The 21,180-nt window shown below is 44.5% G+C and overlaps 1 protein-coding gene across 9 annotated transcripts in view; it reads right to left on the bottom strand.

The window, feature by feature from the left end:
* The window catches only part of LOC141578906 (uncharacterized), a 203,937-nt gene that overhangs the window by 110,086 nt on the left and 72,671 nt on the right, over positions 1 to 21,180 (bottom strand). For all 9 annotated transcript variants that reach the window (XR_012509805.1, XR_012509804.1, XR_012509803.1 and 6 more), the window contains 4 exons: positions 14,773 to 14,860; positions 7,378 to 13,564; positions 2,718 to 3,291; positions 1,164 to 1,333 (listed from right to left, as the gene is read on the bottom strand). The gene's annotated coding sequence lies outside the window, so the exon portion shown is untranslated. The remainder of the gene's footprint in view (positions 1 to 1,163; positions 1,334 to 2,717; positions 3,292 to 7,377; positions 13,565 to 14,772; positions 14,861 to 21,180) is intronic.

Below are 21,180 nucleotides of genomic sequence, written 5' to 3' on the forward strand. Positions count from 1 at the left end.
TCACTTCTTCAAAACAATCAAACAAATTTAATAAGGGCACATTTGTCACCAAATATAAGGAGGACCAAACTGGTTTCTTAAAGCAAGGATTTTAAGAGGTATCAAACACCAGTGGGTGATGTGCTAAAAAAAATTAGAAAATAAAAAGATGACAAGCATAATACATGGATTAAGGCAGCTGTTAAGTTTTTTCTTTTTAAAGCGATGGAGACAGCACGGAGGGCGATCTAGCTATTTCCAATGCAGGGTGTGCACAGCCCACATTTTCAGACGCAACAACATGCTCACAGGGCAGTACAAGAGAAAAAGGAATAAAGAAAAAGGAAAAGAGGAACAAGAGAAAATTAGAAACACACAAGAACAAAAATGACTTTGACAGCACGTACAAGAATTTACGTGAGTGTGTGAGGCCAGGAACGCGGGGATGGTGAGACCCACCCTCAACTCCTGCTCCAGGGAGAGCAGGGGACTGAGGGGAGCGGCGCTGACGGGGGACCCCAACGTGGTCAGCGCCCCTAACCAAAACTCCACATACATGGGTCTAGGCAGGTGTTAAGCTACAAACTGTGGTCACATTTCAGGCTGGACAGTTTTACGCACTTCCACCAAGAGTAGCAGGAGAGAATTAGGCTCTGTTCCTGCACCAAAGCATTGTTTAAAAAATTAATGTCTGAGGAATAGTAAAAGCAACAATGGAGTAAAAGTGACTGGAGGAGAACGTGCTTGACCCCAGCTCACTGGCTGCGTTTTCTCACTGACGTTAAGATGCTGGCTGAGACCTTACGGTACCAAAACAGACAGACGCACCAGGAGGGAGGTTTAATGCGCTGCTATATTTTGATGCCGGGAGCCATGCCTGGTACACGAGGTTCTGGGTAAACAATGGTGACTGTGTCAACCACTATGTGCTAAGCACATATCCAGCTACTCCTCCAAATCCCAAGGGCAGACTTCAAAAAGCAAAAACAAGCAGGAATTCTCTGGTGGGTCCGCAGACTCAGAGCCAAGCAGTTGCTGAGCAAATATGTCACCAGTGCCTCCTGTGACAAAAGAGGAGGCACTGGCCAGGGGGCTGGGGCAGGGCTCCAGGCTTCCACTGCTCAACCACCTTTCTGTCCAGGGGGAGAAGGTGGTCCCTGCTTATGTTGCACCGATGCACCTACCTTGACTGACGCCTGGTGGATCAGCAGGAGGTGACATGTGGGGTGAACGGAGCCAGCCTCGGTGTAGCACGGTGCTGGCAGCTGTGCCCTCAGCAGTGCCCAGGCTCCTAAACCTGACACCTCATCTCCAAGGAACAGATGGGGAGTGCGGGCATGTAGATCACAGGGCCCTGTGAGGACAAGAACAGATCATGGCCACGACATGCCTTGCCCCTTCCTTAAGCATGTCCCGGAGGAACAGGAAATTCATCCAGAGCGCGCTAGGCACCTCACGTAGGTGGGACTCGAGTCCTCTTGCCTGTCACTCACAGGGCTGTTCTGGATATTCTTTTTATCAATTCTCTGGCATCTTCTCCTCCAACTTACCAACAACCAGAAACTAGAATCTGATCTTAATTAAGTTCAAGTATCACAGAGCACCGCCTCCACAGCGGGCAGGGCAGCACGTGCCAGGTCTTCCGACCATCACCTGTGGGACCGCCATGAGCCCTCTCCAGACTCAAGGACCGAGGCCGTAGGCCGGGGGTACACAGATTCCCTCACTCTCCCCAGCAAAGGGGGACCACCTCTCGGCAAAGGCATCTCACCCTCTTCTGCCCGAGGGACAGCACAATAGATACACGGGGAAACAGAGCAGAAGTTGGGGGGTTAGGCAGCCCAGAAGAGCTCGTCTGTAATTCCGAGGCAAAGTGGGGCCGTTGACTTAATCACAGGGACAAAGTGAGGATGAACATTTCTCTGCTCTTTCCCATACTCCGTGATACGCCTTTCCCTGCATAAGGAGTTCATTCGGAGGTCCCTGGCGGTGTTTCTGATGTCCTAACATGGCATGCTGCCTGTCGGGCAGGAAAAGAGGGCCTGAGCCGAACAGGTGCTGAGCCTGGGAGGCAGGAGACACTGGCTCCAAGCCAGCTCAACCAGCGCCTCGTTCTGCCTCTCGGGATTCAGCATCTCATCTATAAGCAAAGGAATGAGACTGTCCCAGGAAACGCTGCCCAACAGAAATGAAATGAGAGCCATGTAAAGAAAGTTTCCCAGTTGCCACATTTAAAACGGTAAACAAAGAAACAAACCAACAAACAAAAAACAAGTACTAGAAACTGATTTTAAGAACATATCTTACATAAGCTACTGTATGTAAAATACTATCATTTTGACATGTAATCAATAGAGAAAGTAACAAGATAGTTTATATGCTTTTAGTAGACAAGCCTCAGCGTCTCATGTGCATTTGAACTACAGCACATCTCAGCTCAGACCAGCCTCCTCCCCAGTGCTCCTAGCATCAGTGGCTGTGGCTACTCTATTGAACAGCAACTCCAGGGGTCTCACCAGGGTCCTGGCTGAAAAGCAGGAGTAAGTGCTCTAACACTATCACTAAAAGGATCTCTCTGAAACAAAGGCGGATTCACTTTTAAATGTCTGTAAACCGGCGGGCTGCACCTCCCTCCCCCCTTGGATACAAGAGAGTCCTATTCCGTGCTGATCCCTTTCTGGATGGAGAGAAGAAACCCGGCACACAGCCAGGGTGGACTGGCCTCCAGGTAAACTTACCTGCTGTCTGGGTCCACTCCCATGAAGTCCTCCTTCTGAAACGGCATGCAGAGGAGTGGGATCTTGTCCCCAGACTTGTCAGGGGCCCCATCCAGCCACTTGGACTTGAGCAAGATGAAGAGTGACTCAGTGAAGTCCTCGATCCTCTTCTCCACCACCCTGCAGTCCTCGTAGATTGAAGGCCACGTCGGTGCGCGGCTGTTTGGCTTACCTCCCCATGCAGCACAAAGACAAAGAGCTGAGAGTCATTCAGCGTGATGCCATACAGCTCCTCTGCACGTGGAGCTTCTCGAAGGCCTTGGCCGAGAGGCAGTCGGTAATGGTGACAAGGCCCACAACCATGCGGTGGGTCTGGAAGACGCTACATCCATTCTTGGGCGCATAGTGGTGCCTGTAGTGCATACAGATTGCGCCCTGGGAGCTGCACGGTCTGATCTGGCTCACCAAGGATATTCGCTTATAGATGCAAAAGAAATTCTCCTCTGAGATGATCCCCACTGGTTTGACCACCACGGGAAGAGTCTCATTGTCCTCAGCACACTGCACGTAGTCAGGGATGCTCATGTTGCAGGCCCTGCCGAGAGGGGAGAGGAGATCGATGTAAATATTGTGCTGTGGGCTGTGGGCGCCTCTGGGTTGCGGTGACCTGGTGTGTACCAGCCAGAAGGCAGGGGAAGCGCCAGCAAATCCAGGGGTACAGTTTGTCCTTCAGAGCCTGCACATGGCTACCCTAGCTCGGATCACTTTACCCAGCTTTAGGTCTAGGATTCCTGCCCCTGCAGAGAAGCGTCATTTCTTGTTTTCTGTTTCAAAGCACCTAGCAAGGCCCTGATGCAAAGTCACTGCTCAAAAATGCTGAATAAAGAAATGAAAAAAGGACCTGCTTTCCGCAACCCCCTTCAGCAGAATATAAAGAAAAGGACAACAGTAGGAACAAAAGATCTGGATTTCAATTCCAATTTATTTGTAACCCTAAGCTGCAGAATAATGAATAAGAAAACTTGCCTTGGGGAGGAGGGTACAGTTCAGTGGTAGAGAACATGCTTATCATGTACGAGGTCCCAGTACCTCATTTTAATAAATGAAACAAATAAGTAAACCTAATTACCCTCCTCAAAAAATACTTTTTAATTCAAAATTCAAAAAACACCTTTCAATTGACACAACATTGTAAACTTGACTATACTTCAATTAAAAAAAAAAATCCTTGCCTTACAAGAATATATCTGGATTACGGAAGTTTGCAAATGTAAAATGCCTAGGGTACCACCTGCATAAAAAGGGGTGACTACAAATTTACTATCCCTCCTTTATGAGCTATAATTCCTTCAGGGGGGTAATAACCTCTCAGAGCTAATTTTCTCAGATTTAAAAAAAAGTAAATATTACCTGATTTTCAGTACTGCTGAAGAATCAGAATACACTATGAAAGCATCTGACCCACAGAGGTTACTCAATAAATGTTTGTTGAATGAATGAATAAAGAAGCAAAATGAATGCTGCTCCCTGCCACAGACCATCATAATGGTACTGCTTGGAAATCCCAAGCCCACGTTTCACCCGTCTCTACAATAACCATGTGGGTGACCTGGTCAGGCGTGTGTGCTTCTCTAAGCCCCAGTTTAATCGTGAATAGAAATGATGGCAATAACACAAACCTCAAAATGTTAGTGAGTCAGTAATGAATCGTAACCCAACTTTGCAAGATGGAACCATTAAGGAAAACTGGGAAAAGGGTCCATAGGCCCTCTCCATACTATCTCTTACAACTACATGGGAATCTACATTATATCTCAAAATAAAATTTCTACTTTTTTAAAGAAGCTATTGAAGTGAAATGTGATCAGTGTCTCAAAAAAGGAACACATAGAAAAAATAGGACAATGCCCAGCACATGATATACACTCAGTTAAAATTCCCACTGAACCCACTGGTCCCTCCAACTTCAGAGCAAGAGGATGGGTCCTCGTGGCAAGAGACCACTGCACCTGAAGCTAACAAAGCTAATGGTGCTCACTTCAAAGAGCCCCTGTCACCACCCTTGTTCTAATTTTCTATTTGTAATTTTTTTCCTTTTTATTAAATAGAAACTCCCAATTGCATAGCCTTCACCTGACTAGACAGCAAGATGGCAGCCCTTCAAAATCTGACCACAGAGATCATGATGGCAGCCCTTCTTGGTGAAACAATAAAATGAAAAGCCATTTCCACAAAACCTCTGTGTAAATCTAGTAGGGAACTTCATCCTGGACTGAGGAAGAGGACTGGGGAGGAGGGGGCAATCTGGGGCATAGAGAACTATGGGCCACCTGACCCACGATGGACTTTAGACTCAACCATAACAATCCAGGTAATTTAAAATACACAGCGACATAGTGCTATGGGCAAGAATTTTTTTTTTTTTTAAATCCCTGAATCCCTTGCAGGTGTTGTTTCTACTGAGACACAAATAGATTATGTGTATAATGTTTCACAAAAGCCTTAAAATATTATCACCCCAACTTGACACATTAAGAAACTGAGGTAGAGAGATTTGTCATATTGTGCAAGATAAAAGAGAGGCCACGACAGACACCATATTTAAATCCAAGCCCCTGCTCCAGTGCTCACACTAGAAAGTTTGACATACTGCCCCTTTTCTGCCCTCTCCCTGCAATAAATCTCTGAAGAGTATTTTCTGTGCCACCTGGAATCACAATCACATCAATTTTCCACAAAGAGCTATGTGACTCCTTGCAGGAAGTAACAAAATCTAAAGTGTTGGGATGGGAGGAGAGATTTGCATTTTCTGTTTCTCAAAGGAAACATGGCTTTAAAAGAAACTGAAAAGCACTTATCTAGTCTAAGCCCTCATTGTGCAGAGAAAGAAATGGAGGGTCAGAAGAGATGAGGAAAGGGCCTTATTAACAAATATTGCCTCAGCACAGCACCAAGCCAGCCCTGGGCACTACTGAGGGAGGTTCTGGGAGGCCCAGGAGAATGAGTGTTAGAAAACGGAAAGAGAAGAAGCATACAAGGCCCTGTCTCTACACCACCATACCATGAATTTCCACCAAATTACCCAGTATGGGGGCAGCCAATAATAAGGTGGGGTAAACAGGTTACAGAAACCTGGAAGTCTCAACCATAGTGGAAATTCCAACATTTACTATGTTTTTTTTCCCAGTTCAAGCATCAACTCAGTGGGCACTCTGTACCAGGGACTACACGAGGCCTGGAGTTCTCCCAAATACAGATCTCTATTACCACGTGTGCAAACCACATAAAGGCCACCAGAAGAAAAGCGCTCACAGATAACATGGAATTACTGAAACTGAAAGCAGCTAAAGAGCATATATTACTAGGAAAATCGGTGCTGCTACAAATGGACTCATGGACATAGAAAGCAAACTGTTCTTAGCAGGCAGGAAAGGGGAGATTAACAGATACACGTTAATAAATATAAAATAAATGACAAGGGCCTACTATATAGCACAGGGAACTATATTCAATTTCTTGTAATGAGTTCTACTAAAAACAATCTAAAACATATGTATATACATATGCATATGTTTATAACTGAATCTCTTCTGTACACCTGAAACTAAAATTGTAAATTGACTACACTTCAATAAAAAATAAATTAAAAAAATAAGTAAAAATAAAAGAAACGCCATTAAGAAAAAAAAAAGAATTCTGTAATCCCCTTAGCTGTAGGTGCTGGAGAATCCTGGTTGCAAGCACCAAGTCCACTGGATCACTCCAGCACTGGCTGTCACTCTTTCTGACCATTAGAGAGTCACTTGGCTTCACTGAGGTTACTTTTCTCTTCTGTGAAAGGCTACAGTAGCAACTAACGATGTATAGAATCTCATCATTCACAAGCCCATAAATTAGTGAGGACTTCCCATGGGCCAGGCTCTGGAGAGATGAAAAGATACAGTCCCAGATATATTCATGGGTAGAAGAAATTTATGCCATAAAGACATTAATTCTTCCTGTTTTGATACACAGATTCATTGCAATTCTGATTAGAATTCCTACCAGATATTTCATGGAAGGTAACAAGTTATTTTATGGTCAGGAATAGGCATGAAACTTCTTTAGAAACACCACTGAGGAGGGGTGGGTATGTCACTCATTTTCACTGGTCTTTCGGATGTGATGAAAACGTTCTGGAATAATAAATGTTGCACCACTGTGAATATGCTAAAACTTGCTGAATTGTACCATTTAAATGGATGGACTTCATGGTGTGTGAACAATATCACAATAAAGCTGTTATATGAAAAAATATTTCTTGACAATTATTTTTCCCTCTATACTACTAGTCTGCCCCACGATTTAAGAAAAACAAAAAACCAAAACAAAACAAACTGTGCCAGGAGCTCTTTAGGACTGCAGTGTCCCTGGGTCTCCAACGCCTCTGGTGGTGCTGTTCCTGTTAACGCACCCTAGCTGGGCTGGGCTAGTTAGGGACTGTAACTATCTTTTTAAAATCGACGGTTACACGTTTCACACTGGGAGTGGGAAGGAAGGAGCATGTCACAGCCTCATGCCTTCAGCTCATTTTTAACTGAACCAAGCCCTGCTTTTAACACTGTAATCCCTGGCACTATAAAAACACGTGACATCAACCAGCACCGCCATCATAACACCTGAAAGTGTTCAAGGTACTTACTTGGGGCTGAAACACTGAGGGAGGAGACAGAAGCTCGCTCAGCACTGAGGATCCAATTTCCCGAATCCACCAGAAGCTGGGCTTTACAGCCGGAGGCTCTCAGCCCAGGGAGCGGCGCCCACGCCGCTGAGCTTGTCCTCAGGGAGCAGGAAAGGAAGAGCAGGGCAGCCCCGGGGTCGCGGGGCAGGGAAAGCGGGGGTGGGGGGTTGGTGGAAACGCGGGCTGCAGCCCCGCTCGGAGGCCAGCCCCAGCCCCAGCCGCCTGCCCCCGTTCGGGTCCGCAGAACCCTCCCGCCCGGGACACAGCCCGCCCAGGGGCGGGGACGGGCCGGCGGCCAAGGAGAGGCAGCCCGGGAGGAGAGGACTAGCGGGCGGGAGAGGGCAAGGGGACGCCAGCCACGGACTGAGGGGGGCCCGGCTGGGTGAGGGGCTGCAGGTGCACACCTGGCCATGGACATGTGTGGCCGGGGCGCCGGGGTAGGTTGCGCGGGCAGAGGGGTCTGGCCAGAGCAATTCAGCTGAACACAGGCAGACTGGCGCCCTGGGGGGCTGTGACATGCCGACCGCCCTCCCGCAGCCGCCTGACCCCTTCCCGGGAGCCCCCCACCTTGCACTTCCACAGCCAGAGGCCCCGGCCCCGGGCAGGAGCTAAAGGCCTACCGGTCGACAGAGCTGAGAAGCCTTTGGGGCCGATCCCCGGCTCGGAGCTGGAGCTTCCAACCCGCGGTCCAGCTGGCACCGACCGCCCATGCGCAGGAGGGCCAGCGATCCACTCTGGGTTCTGCGAGAGAAGGTGGGGCAGCGAGGGAGGGAGAAGATGGGAGGGGGAGGAGAGGAGGGGAAAAGTGGAGGGAGACAGATGGACCGGAAGAGCAGAGAAAAGGGATGGATCTGGAGAGGGGAGGGTCGTAGCGGAGATGGAGAGAAAAAGCTTTACCTCTGGGGGCACCCCGAAGGAGGCGGCAGTCCTGCCTCTGCACCATTCTGTTACCCTTCAAGGCCCGCAGCTCATGTTTTACCTCTCTGATCCAGCCCTCCATCCGATGCTTCTGCAGAACCCCTATGGGTATCACACCCGTTGCCCCCACGCGGAGCTGGGTTTTCTGTTGCTCTGGGAACCAGCACCGGCAGGTGTTGTCGCTCAGAACTACCTTGGGAACAGTACCTATTCCCCTTTTACACTGTGGGAAACAGGCAGGCATGATCTCTGCCTTAGTTCCTCTCTCCCAGATGTTGGGCTGGCGGGGAGAGGGGTGGTACAAGATCAGAGCCCCAGACAGAGCAGACTGCCTGAGTGTTGGTGCACAGTCCCCATCCCTCCTGGGTAAACCACACCCCACCCTAGTGGAACCATCAAGGGCTCACATTAGTTCCCTGGGTGTGGGAGAGCTATCCTCATGTAAAGGAAAAGCCCAGCTGGGCTAACAAGCTAAGTCACAAATCTAAGTGTGATAAATGTCGGTTTACTGATCTAAATTCTGCTGGGCTAACTCGTAAATCTGAAGTTTAGTGTCAGTTTACTGGGCTAACAAGCTAACTCGTAAATCCAACCTCAACAGTTGTCAGTAACGTGATCTATTACAAGTTGATAAGCTCCAGTGTACTGATTCCTTGATTTTTGTTGTTTGAGCCTTATTGGCTAATACCCCTTACTTGTAATTAACCCTTTAAAACCTCATGTGCATGTCTTGGAGTTGCTCAGAACTTCGGAGCAGAAGCCCCTCTGAGCCCGCCGGCATAATAAATCTGAGTACTCCAACCCTCCCAGTGGTGCTTGTTTCTTGGCTGGCCTGTTGTTTCCATAACACTCAGTTCCAGTGCCCTGCTTGCTAGGTAGATAGGAGTGTTACCGAGTCCAAATTCATTCTCCTCAGTGCAGGACAGGCCAATAATTTGGGAGACCAGGTGTTGGGGCAAGGAATAGCAAGTCTCTGTAGACCTAGATGGCAAACTATTCCAGTGCCCAGCTTGCTAGGAAGATAGGAGTGTTACTGTGTCCAAATTCATTCTCCTTAATGCAGGACAGGCCAGTAAGTTGGGAGACCAGGTGTTGGGGCATGGAATAGCAACTTTCTGTAGACCTAGATGGCAAAATAATGTCCTGGAAAACCATCTCCCCAAGTCAGAATTCAGGCTCCTTTCCTACGTGCTTGGTTGTTGCAATCTTCCTGGTGTAGGAATTCCTTGTTGTTAGAATCCTTTGTTCTTGCAGCTATCTGCCTGGGTCAAATCTCTGTAAACCTCCAACAAAACAAACGTTATTTTCTATTCTGTAATTTGTTATCTTTTTATGAATGAAAAAGTGTTAAATATCCTTAAAGGTCAGAGCCTTCAGAATAGGCTCTCCTGTATATTTCTGGCTCTAAGCAACATTGTTTTACAAGCAAGATGAAGCCTAGGAGACAGAGCATAGGGTTAAAGTCAAATGAAAGGATCTAATATGCAGTCAGATTTGTTCTGTTCTATTTCCCGGGCAGAAGCCAGTTGAGGATTTAAATCCCTTTAAGTTAAAAATAACTAAAACTTTAAAGGAATTTACATACATAGTTGGGAATGTGCATACCATATCTGGAAAAGCACACAAAGGATAGTGAACAGTGGCATCTCCAGGGAGGGCTGGAAGAACAGAGGATGAGGGTAAACTTCTTTCACTTGTGTAGTTTTGGGCTCTGTTGGAATTTTTTTTAACCATTTGCATGTATTTCTTTTTCAGTTAAAAAAAATGTGTAATGGAGCAAAGGAGTAATTAGCTCAGCAAATACAGCAGCCATGGAATCACTGAGTCATCACTTTTGACTTAAGCCAGGAAGCATTTATTGACTCTCTCCAATGTGCCCAGTGCTGTTTTAAGAGTTCTTTTACTATTATTATTTATTAATATTATTAACACTATTATTATTATTGTTATTTTTATTTTATGAAATAATAACAAGGTATTCCCCACCCCTGCCCATGGCTGGTGGGAAACCAACTGAGTTTTTATTGAGTTGTTTTCCAAGGAGTAGAGATGAGTTATAAACTGAACACTTCTTCAGGGCAAAACAGGCGGAGTGGTTTTACAGCACTCCAGACAGCTATGAAGGGTTTTCAATAAAGGTGCCCAGAGGCTGAGAGAGAAAGCCTCCAGGGCCCTAAAAAAGCTGCCCAAACTGCCTTCTCCATGGCACTACTGAAGTAGGAAAGAACAAATCTGAATCCATATTTGATCTGTTCCTTTGACTTTAAGAAAACCACGTTAATATGCTCCGGTCTTTTCATGGGTTATGATGTCACAGAGGAGACGGACAGGTCAACAAGGGACCACTCTGCCGTGATCACTGAGCCGGGGAACGGAATGGGCGGCAAGATGTATGACGCAGCCATAGCAGTGCCCGTGCTTCTAGGCAGGTAACCAAAGTCGCCTCGACAAGGTGTCAAATATTTGTGCCCACGTCCTAATCACCTGACGTGTATTAAAGAGAAATGGAAACCTATAAAAGTCCAATACCCTTGGTGGGTACACCGTCCAAAGAGCAAAGTCACAGTTTGACAACTGGCCATCCCGGCTCCCTGGGATTCATTCTTGGAGAACCTTAGAAACCACTCCTCTGTCCTTAAGAAGTGCTGCATATTTGTCCTATCTTTGGCTCAGGGATGGAGCATGTTCAAGTGAACTTTAATGTCTGCACAGATTTGACTGTCTTTCTCCAGTTTCACGTGTCCATTCTAAAGAGGCCTGAGCTAAGTCCATCCTCCGTAAGATCTATTCCCTCCAGTGACAGCTCATTGAGCCTGCAATTAAAAGCCAACTGAACAAGACTGTCTGTCCTCAGCTAAAAAGTTCACCCACCCTTCACTGCTTTCTTAATCTCCTCTCCTGGCTAACTGCAACAGACTAACAACTCCCTCTACCAAGCTCCCCAACTATGTCAGTTTTTCTCCCCAAAGAGAAACTAAGGTCCATAAATGAGGAGTCAACTCGATAGTCACCTCTGAATTCTTAGCATATAGTAATGTTAATAAATAGAACTATGATTATGGCTTCTTTCCTTTAAAACATTTCCAGTTATTTGAATAAGACCTTGGAAGAGAGGTGTTTGCCGTCCAGTATCTTGATCCACAAGACTCTGGAAGCCTTTTCGGAATGGCTGCTCACTGATTCATTCAAACCACAGCTTCTCATTCCAGGAGTAGCTGTGCTTCTCTGCCAGGAGTTTGTGGTCACTCTCATGCCAGAAGAGCGTTAAACTTTATCCTTACTTTGGATTTGTAATTTTTCCCCTCTTCCAACAAAATTGACTTTCCTTACTGTTTTGCCTTGAGGAATTTTGTTTTCCTAGTTCACCCTTTAGTAAACCATGCTTCTCGGAATGGGCTTGGCCTTACATATGATCAGTCATCCAACTCCCAGTGTGAGAGGCTTCGGGCTCACCTCCTGCCCTACTGTCAAGGCAACTGAAACTCAGTACAGGAGCCAACAGGCCCCCCAGGGCTTCTAAGGCTCATGTATCACCCAGAATCCCTGCTTTCTGGTTTGTCTTGGCTTCTGAGGATTTCCCCTCACTTTCTTGACAATTAGCTGTGCAGCTTGAAAGATGAGGAAGGAAGGTTTTATTTCTTAATCCGCATATTAAGAAACTTGTGTAATGAAGGTTTTCATAAGTTTCTACAACCCTCCATTGCCAAGACAGAAAACACACTAGATATTTTCTATGTTTAGCTATCATGTGTATTTTTCCTTTTGTTTTCTTAACTGCAAACAGACATCTTTTAAATAAAAAAAAATTAAGGCCCCAAATAGGATAGAGAAAGGGCATACAAAATTAAAGGGCAAAGACAGAAAAATGATAAGTACTCTACAAGGTTAATATAATACTTATTCTATGGATCAGATCAGCAATTCTCAGTAACAGCTAATTGAAATATGACCATGAGGTAAAAGGTCTCTCTTGTCAGGAGATGGCTAATAGAAATTAGAATTAAATCAACAAACTAAAATTCTAAGTCTGGCGAGGTACAGAAGGCTACCAGCAAAATGTGTCGTCTTCTGGAAAGGAGGGAGGCTCACCAGCTCTTTACTGTGGAGCCTGAGCCCATGGGAGGTCGGTGAAGTGAGCTCTGTAAGTACCCAATTAGCAAAGTGGGTGATGAATAAAGAGACGTGAGCTTTGATGACAGAGATGATACTACTATTCACTTGTCCTGTAAAGTATGTCTTCACGTTCAGTGATCACTACCTCAGCGTCCTCAGGGATTAAGATTATAGGAAAATTCACAGCCTGGGCCCAGACCTCCTCTTTGAGCTCGTGACACTACACTTAGATGTCACAAGGGCAACACCAACTCCACCTGCAAAGAGCTGACTTCATGGTGCTCCTCCCATAGCCGTCCTGCCCAGGGCCCCTGGTCGGGGGGCAAGGTCTCTCTGCCTCTCCAAGCTCAGGCCCATCACTCACAGATGTGACTGGACCCCTCCTTCAGGGCCCAGATTTCCTCAGTCACCGAGTCCCACCACCCACACCTGTCCTACCAGATACTCACTGGCACTCAGCTCTGACTCTGTGCTGGGTACCATGCTGCACACTGTGCACACGTTATCTCACTGGATCTCCACAGCAGTCCTGGGAGGTCGGTACATCACTGCATTTATTGATTAGATAAATTGTTTCTTTTCCTTGAGTGCATCATCCAAAGTGACACGGCTACTGAGCCACAAAACTGGGACTGAAAACCACTTGAAAATTCTACACTCCTACACCTGGCAGCCACCCTAATCTGACTCATCACATCACCTCCTGCTGAGCCTTCTAAATGTTTCTAAGCATTCTACAAGACAAAAGTGATCTACGAGAGCACCCCACTCCCCTACTTAAAATCTGTCAATGACTGTCCACTGCCCTTAGGAGAAAGCCCCACCGGGCCTGAGCACAGCCCAACGGCCCGGCATCTGCGTTCCCTGCGCGGCATCGCCGCCTCACCCACCACGCAGCTCTACACTGGCTGTGTCCAGGACAGGGATGCTGACTCCGTACAACCCGGGGCTCGTCTCAATCGAACAATGATCACCTTCTTCAGTGTCCACCTTCTTCACTGCTGACTCTCAGAAAAATGTTTTCTCAGGATGAAACAATATCTTTTTCCTTACAACTTCCCGTCATTGATAATGAGCTCCACCCAAAGAGAGAAGACTTAATTCTCAGTCTCCTTATCTGTAAAGTGAGAATAACAAGAAAATATGTGAGGTTTTAAGAGAAATAATATTCATGTGAGGCTGAGGGACAATTCCCAACATACAGTAAGTACTCAATATGTGCTTACTTATTATTAATAAGAATATAATGCATTCCAGCAACCTTAACTCAATGTTTTATGGCTATGTCCAACAGACTACAGACAAACTGTTGGACGAACCCCTTTGAGCGGATCAGCACAAGCATACTGGGAAAGGTAAGCGCTGACTCCGGTTACAGCTGCAGCCACCCAGCACTATGGGGCGGGGGCAGTTTCTCAGACTATTACATGTTGCTTGAGCATTTAATTGTCACTAAAGAATAAAGACAGGTGTTCTTTAGTCAAAGCTCCTGAAACATAAATCTTCAAAGATTGATGCAAATTAGATTTCAAGTACAACACTCTCTCTAGAAATTATTTGATAATAGTCTTAGCTCCTCTGCACATCAAAAGGGCATGTTCTTAATATATCTGACTACACCGAAAGTGTTGTTTAAAAGAAATTAAGATGAAGCCATCCTAAATAAGCTCTCAGTATCATCTTCACAAAGCCCCACCCAAGGGTCTCATTTCTCACTTCCACATAGGTGTTCAGGTAGCTTAACCTGGGTCTTGGTTTCTTATAACATGGGGGTGGGAAGAGTTGTGGATAGATTTATGTTGCAAATATAAACCTAGGGTAGTTGCTGCGTAGAAATCCTAGAAATAAACAAATTGATATATAGTCCTACCTCAAGAAGCTCAGACTTTCCATTTACAACAGCATTAAAAATTAAATGAGAGATACATTTAACAAAAATTTACAAGATTTGTACATTGAATATTTTGAAGTATCATCAAAACATTTTAAAAGATCTACATATATGGAAGACATCTCATGTTGATGGAATGGTAGACAATATTGTTAAAAATATTAAGACTCCCCAAAGTGATTTACAAATTCAGTGGAATCCCTATCAAAATTCCAGCTGACTTCTTTGCAAAACTTGAAAAACTTATCCCAAAATTCATATGGAAGTGCAAGGGGCCCAGGACAGCCAAAGCAATCTTGAAGAAGCAGAGCAAAGTGGGATGACTCACTTTAAAGTGTACTAAAAATCTATAGTACTAAGTCAGTATGGTACTGGCATAAGTTTGGATAAATAAATCTATGAGACACAATAAAATCCCAGGGGGAAAAACTTACATTTACAGTCAGTTTTCCACAAGGGTGCCAACAACACTCCATGGAAAGAATAGTCTATTCAACAAATGGTGCAGGGAAAGCTGGGTATCTGCAGGCAAAAGAATGAATCTGGAATCTGGAACCCCATATTTTATATAACAAATAAAAATTAATTCAAAATGGATCAGAGACAGAAACGTAAAAATTAAACCTATAAACTTCCTAAAAGAAGACACAGTATAAATCTTTGAGGTCCTAGGATAGGCTTTGGTTTCCTAGATACAATACGAAGAGCACAAGTGATAGAAGAAAAAAGCAGATAAACTGGACTTCATCAAAATTAAAACCATTTTGTTACAGAGGACATCATCAAGAAAGTGAAATGACAGGGGAAGGGGGTATCTCAACTGATAGAGGGCGTGCTTAGCAAGAAAAATAAAATAAATCAATACATCTAATTACCTCACCTGTAAAGAAATTGTTTTAATGTTTAAAAGAACTAAAGTGAAAGCACAATCTGCAGAATAGGAGAAAAATTTTACAAAGCATGTATCTAATAAGAGACTAGTATTCAGGATATATAACAAATGCTTAAACCTGAACAATACAAAGAAAATCGACCCAATTTTTAAAATTTCCAAGGATTTAAAAAAATACACAAATGGCCAATACGCATATGAAAAGAAGCTCAGCATCAGTAGCCAAATCAAAATGAAAATGAGATCTTATTTTACAACCACCAGGATGGTTATAATCAAAACATGCACAATAACAAGTGTTGTTCAGGAGGCAGAGATACCTCATATGCGGCCAGTGGAAAGGGACAATGGTGCAGCTTCTTTGGAGAAGTCTGTTGTTTCCTCAAAAGTTTAGAGTTATATGGCTCAGCAATTTCACTCCTACATGTAGAGTCATCCCTTAGTATCCTCGAGGGGTTGGTTTCAGGAACCCCCCATCCTGGATTCCATAATCCAAGGATGTTCGAGTCCCTTTACAATCAGCCATCTGGATCCATGAAGTGGAAACTACAGATATGGCGGGCCAACTGTACAGCCAACAGAATGAAAACATATTCTCACAAAAACTTGCACATCAATATTCATGGCAGTATCATTCAGAGTAGACAAAGGTTACAAACAATATCCATCCATCAATGAACGGATAAACAAAATTACCAAGAATAGTCCCACAAACTTTTGGTCATTGAATCTTTGACAAAGGAGGTGAGAACATACAATGGAATAAAGACAGCCTCTTCAGAAAATGGTGTAGGGAAAACTGGACAGCTGCATGTAAATCAATGAAGTTAGACTACTCCCTCACAGCATACACAAAAATAAGTTCAAAATGGCTTAAAGACTTAAACATGTAGACAAGACACTATAAACCTCTTAGAAGAAAACATAGGGAAAACATCTGGCATACATCTCAGCAATGTTCTCCTAGAGCAGTCTACTCAAGCAATAGAAATACAAGCAAAAATATACAAGTGGGATGTAATTAAATTTACAAGCTTTTTCACAGCAAAGGAAACAGTAAGCAAAACAAAAAGACAACCTATGGAATGAGAGAAAATATTTGCAATAAATGAGACTGACAAGGGCTTAATTCCAAGAATATATAAACAGCTTTTACACTTAATAAGAAAGAAAAACAAACAACTCAATCTAAAAAGGGGCAGAAGACCTAAAGAGACTTTTCTCCAATGAAGACATACAAATGGCCGATAGGCACATGAAAAAATGCTCAATATCATTATCAGAGAAATGCAAATCAAAACTGCAATCAAATATCACATCTCGCCAGTCCGAATAGCCATCATTCAGAAGTTCACAAACAATAAATGCTGGAGAGTCTGTGGAGAATAGGGAACCCTCCTACACTGTGGTGGGAATGCAGTTTGGTGGAGCCATTGTGGAAAACAGTATAGAGGTTCCTCAAAAGACAAAAAATTGACCTCCCATATGACCCAGCAATCCCACTCCTAGGCACATATCCAGAAGGAACCCTAATTCAAAAAGACACCTACACCCCAATCTTCACAGCAGCTCTATTTACAATAGCAAGACATGGAAACAACCTAAATGTCCACTGACAGATGACTGGATAAAGAGGTTGTAGTATATTTGTACAATAGACTGCTATTCACCATTAAAAAAAAAAATAAAATAATGCCATTTGTAGCAACATGAATGGACCTGGAGAATGTCATTCTAAGTGAAGTAACCCAGAAAGAGAGAGAAAAATACCATATGAGATCGCTCACATGTGGAATCTAAAAAAAAAAAACAAAAAAGAAAAAACAACCAAACAAAAAGATAAACTTATCTACAGAACAGAAACAGACACAGAGACATCGAAACCAAACTATGGTTACCAGAGGGGAGAGGGTGTGGGAAGGAATAATTTGGGAGTTCAAGATTTGCAGATAGTATGTATAGAGTAAACAGCAAGTTTATACTGTATAGCACAGGAGAATATATTTAGTATCTTATAGTAACTTATGTTGAAAAAGAATATGAAAATGAATACAGGTATGTTCCTATATAAATGAAGTGTTGTGCTGTACACAAGAAACTGATGCAACATTATAAACTGACTAGAATTCAATGAAAATATTTTTAAATAGACAAAAAACAAAAAAAAAAAGAAAAAAGATATTATCAAATCAAAAGAAAAAATTACTGTTTGAGGCTACAACATGGATGGACCTTGAAAGTTTATACTAAAATAAGCCAGACACAAAAGGGCAAATAGTGCCCTTTTAGGTGAACTGTCTCTAAGCGTTTATTGTACTATTCCAGTACATTTTCTGGAGGTTTGAAGTCTATCAAAATCAAAATAAAATGTATTATTCATTAAAAACATAAAATGATTCCTCACAGGAGGGCTTTAATTATTAAATGCAGAAATGCATGTAAACATCCTGGAACAACAATTTGCATGTCCACAGACAGTCACTATTGTCACTGCCACTCAGAGGGTGGTGCCAGCGCTGATGAGGGCTGCCTCCACTCGCTCCCCTGCAGAGAGGAGTGAGGGCCTGGGCTCTGACAGGAAGGGTGACCATGAACATTGTTTAGACAGAGCCACTCCCCAGACCCTGCGTTACCCAGCTTTCTTATACAAACTGCTCCATCTAACATAAACACGCTACAGGGATGGATCTTACAACACAGGGAATATAGCCAATGTTTTACAATAATTATAAATGGAATATAAAAATAAAAATTGTGCAACTATTGTACACCTGAAACATATCATATTGTAAATCAGCTATACCTTTATAAAAAATTAAAAAATAATTTAAAAATTTTATCACTTTAGTATTCAATTCGGTTTCTAAGTAACTACTAAACAGCTTAGAAAGTATAAAATATTTAAGTGTGATAAGTTTATTTACATATTTATTTACTTTCAGCCTCCTGCTAAAAGAGAAATTAAACAATTTTTTTAAACACAGCTTAACAACCATAACAACAAAAAGACAAAAGTGAGAGTGAAGACAAAATGGAGATGGAATACTTAAATGAAACCAGGGGAAGGTAATGTCATAAAAATGAATGCCATGAAGTTAGGGTAAGTGTTAAAGGCCGACTAGAAATTCAGCTGTAAGATTCTTGGCAGCTAAAGCAAAAAGTAAAAGATGATGTGATGGGTGGTAGAGCTCAGTGGTAGAGCGTGTGCTTAGCATGCACGGGGTCCTGGGTTCAAGTGCCAGGGCCTCCACGAACAGATAAATACACCTAATTACCTACCCCCTAAAGAGCCCCAAAGAAAAGAAAAAGAGAAATTTGTTTCCTAAAGAAACCTGATATTAAATTTAGATTAAATACTTGAAAAAAAAAAAGTAAAATAGAAAAGATGAGTGACACAAGCGATAATGCCCGTGAGATCAATCTGCAGTGGCTGCTGGCACGTCCCCATGTCCCACGTGGGAAAATCTGAAACATCTTTCTCACCACTCAGAGTCATCCTCAGCCCACACCACCCCTCCACCTGTTAAATGCAGGAGCACGGGTAGGGCCCGGCCTTTGCTCTCTCTGTGTCATCACAGTGAGACAGGATGGAAGGGGGCAGAGCACAGCCATTCAAGGAAGGCCACAACAATTAACATCAAAATGGTGAAGGATTCAATCCCCAATAGGCCTTGAGGCTCAAGATGAAGAGATATAACTTCTAGCAGAGCTTGAGCTTCATTATACACCCATTGTAATAGTAACATGGTGAATAACATGCCCCAAGGCACCATGGCCATCCCAAGGCTAGCCACAAAAGGTCACAGGGTGGGAAATGGCCAACTCCCTGGGAATCCCAGCCCCTTGCCCTTAGGCTGCTCAGTCTACTTATTAGCATATGAAACCACCAAGCCCAAGGAAACGAGCAACACAGCGCCACCTCGCGGTCACCGCTCTCTCTCCCTCTTCCGAGAAGGCCCACACTCTGTCTGCGGAGTGTGTACCTACTTTTAATCTGAGCACCCGAACCCCACAACTCGTCCCCATTCTCTTGCCTTTCAATGTGTCTCTGTGAATAAATCTACCATTACTCAACAGTGGCTTGCTCTTGAAACCTTTCCTGCATGAAGCCAAGGACCCACGTCTGGTGGGGCACATTCCAGGGGCTCAACCAAAGCCTGGGACACAGCCCTTCTCATGCCCCACATCTGTTTTCTTGTATCAACAGGACTGGGATATGAAGGGAGTTCTGAGGCCCCAGCTAAGGGACAGAAGCAGCCCCCAGGGCTCAAAATGGCGGGCAGCCCCTCCCCCAGCAGGGGCCCTGAGGTCGGCCCTGTTCTCTGTGGTTCCCTGTTGTGCTGACCCCCTAGCCAGACAGCGTTCTCCTATGCCTGTCCCCATAAAACCCTTCTCTCCAAAATACAAGCACATCATGTCACAGTCCTCTTATTCAACCAGGAAGTTTTCAGCGCACTTTTTCCTTCCCTAGTAAAGAATCTATCTGTCCTCCCTCCCATCCCACCACTTCTTTCTTTGTGAGAACTCTGTACTCCTCACATACCATCCTGAACGCAGCCGCCTTGCTAGCTGGGACCGAGATGCTTCAGTCTCACACAGCCTGCGTCCTTTCACTTTCCCTTTCTACCTTAGAAAGTCTTTCCTGAGTCTCCCACCCCTCTGATTCTGAACTTCATAAAGTGCTGAGTTTGCAGTCACTGTGTGCATACCTCCCAGGTTTTGGCTAGTTTTCCTTCGAAAGATCTTCACTAAGGAGCTGCATCAAGAAGTTTAAAGAGGCTATTCTTACATCTGAGCTGAGGAGCCTGCATAAAATTTAAATGGCTTTGAAGAGAGAGTTAACCAGGGACAGAGAGGCCGCAGGTCTTAGTCAACAGTGTCATGAGGCAAAATGTTCTTCAAAGGCTCAGAGTGGCTTCTGAACACGGAGTCGGCAGGGAGGAGATGCCAGGCAGTGAGAGGGGTGAGTGACACTGGGTACGCTTCCCCAGCTGGGGAAGAATTGGATTTTGTCCTAGTTTTCCAAACAATTTCTGACTAACTTTTTCTCTTATTGTCACATACCATTTCCTACGAATTAAGAAAAATCAATGTCAGTCATTTGCGCCACTTGGTAGAAGCTACACGATGCCATTCACAGGGCTGGGATATAACAGCCACACCAGTCTAGGTTGAAAGACCAGTGGGGGTATTTCCAAAGTTATCACGGGCATGCAACAAACTCCCCAGCTTCAATTACCTCATCTCAAATGTGAGGCCAATAAAACTACCAAGCAAAGTGCGTGATGATTATGGCCGACATCTGTTTACTATGTAAGTGCCCGTAAGAGCTGCCGCTGAATGGGGAATGAGTATGATCAACGAGGCCAAGTCAACCTGGTCACACGCGCCCTGCCTTCCTGCGTTGGTGCAGGACCGGAGTTTGTTTAGCTGAGATGAATGCCCCCAGAGCAGCCCCGAAGGGAAAGTTCCCAGCTCTGCGTGGCGAGGCGTGTTCCTTTCCTTCTCAGAGCTGATCACACTTTGCAGTCGTCTGTTTTTACATTTATCCCCTTAGTTCCTGCCTACCCTCCGGAGTTTTGCAAAGCAGCACAGGTCCAGGTTTGTGTTGCTGCCTACTGGATATACTGGGCTGGGAGACAGGCGACCCCACGTCTGGCTCTGGGGCTGAACGGAGAGGGCAGAAGGCCCAGGGGCCCATGCTGAACCGAGGCCCCAGCACCCAAAATTATGGTCTGACTTTGGGCAAATTACACAGTCTTCTTTACCCTGAGATTCCTCACCTGTCCATGAAAATATCTGCCCATGGCATATACAGTTTCAAGGATTAAAGGAAATCACCAAATTCACAACCTATTCAAGGGTCTACCAGTGCATCCTCAACAGGCACATGCTACCTTTATGACTGTGACACACGCTAAGCGGGGCGGACAGACAGAGTGAACACTGC

Source organism: Camelus bactrianus, chromosome 1, assembly GCF_048773025.1.
Source record: "Camelus bactrianus isolate YW-2024 breed Bactrian camel chromosome 1, ASM4877302v1, whole genome shotgun sequence".
Classification (NCBI taxonomy): domain Eukaryota; kingdom Metazoa; phylum Chordata; class Mammalia; order Artiodactyla; family Camelidae; genus Camelus; species Camelus bactrianus.